This window comes from Colobus angolensis, unplaced genomic scaffold (assembly GCF_000951035.1).
Source record: "Colobus angolensis palliatus isolate OR3802 unplaced genomic scaffold, Cang.pa_1.0 Scaffold149, whole genome shotgun sequence".
Taxonomy (NCBI): Eukaryota; Metazoa; Chordata; class Mammalia; order Primates; family Cercopithecidae; genus Colobus; species Colobus angolensis.
Window position 1 is genome coordinate 2,086,362 of NW_012114588.1, and position 1,126 is coordinate 2,087,487.

General features: G+C 55.0%; 1 protein-coding gene across 1 annotated transcript in view; it reads right to left on the reverse strand.

Moving 5' to 3' along the window:
* The window catches only part of CASZ1 (castor zinc finger 1), a 150,159-nt gene extending 149,987 nt beyond the window's left edge, over window positions 1-172 (reverse strand). Inside the window, exon 1 of the mRNA XM_011935798.1 lies at window positions 60-172. The gene's annotated coding sequence lies outside the window, so the exon portion shown is untranslated. The remainder of the gene's footprint in view (window positions 1-59) is intronic.
* Window positions 173-1,126: the final 954 nt, after the last annotated feature.

Here is a 1,126-nt window from a genome sequence, read left to right on the forward strand (position 1 = left end):
GGCCCGCGGAGCTGGGGGGCGTGGGGGGGCCGCGGCAGAGGGAGCGCCGAGTCTCTTACCTGCACTTGGGGCGGCTTTGGGTGACTTTCCAAGTCCGGGGGAAAAATGTGTGTGTGTTTGGGATGGAGCGCCGCGGGCGCGCATGCGCTGCCCAAAGTTGCCGGATCCCGGATTTTTCGCTCCCAGTCTCCGCTCTCGCCCGCTGTGATTATGGAATTCTCCGCGGCCGAGCGGGCGACTGGGTGGCATGCAAAACCCGGGCCGGATCTCAGGGCCGGGCTCCGCTCCACCCTCGCACCCCCAGACCTGCCCCTCCCGGATCCTTCCCACCCACCGCCCGGGCGGAGGTCAGCGTGCGCGTGCGGCGAGTCGCTGCCTGCCGAGCAGCATGTGAGCGCTCGGCCCCCTTTTGCAGCTCCAGAGGCTTCTACACCCCCTAACTGAGTTGATTTGAGGCTAGGGGAAAAGAAAGAAGGGATGGCGGGAGGTGGGGGCGTTACTTTCCACCTGTTCTGAACCTGGAGAGAGCCCGAGTTTGGGTCCCACTTTCCACAGAAGAACTGTCTCTTTTTTGCAAGTTAGAGTGTTAGAACTGTGGAACCCAAAGGAACGAAATGTTCTCACTGTTTGATATCTGCTTTGCACTTATTCTTTGCAAGGGAGTTTTTCATTCAATCTACTGTGCAAGAAATATATCCTTAAGTGAGCAACATAGGCCCTGCAGAATGAACCTTACATGGAGGGGCTGGGGGGCAGATAATACACATTAAAACAAGTGGATAATGTTATTTCAGAGAGTGAAAGTATCCATGAAGAAAATAAAGCAAAGCAATAGGTTAAAGAGTGTCTTGAGGGCCAGCGTCGTGGTTTACGCCTGTAATCCCAGCACTTAGGGAGGCCGAGGCAGGAGGATCCGTTGAGCCCAGGTGTTCGAGACCAGCTTGGGCAACATAGCCAGAACTCGTCTCTGACAAAACAAAACAAAACAGTGTCTTGGGATAGCTAATCCCCCTGCCCCCAGATGATGGGGGAAGAGTCTTTTGAGGGGCACTTTCATACGTTATTGAAGAAACCCCCTTTTCTCCCATACCAGTTTTCCCTTTTCCCAATTGGTTTGAAGTGGCCA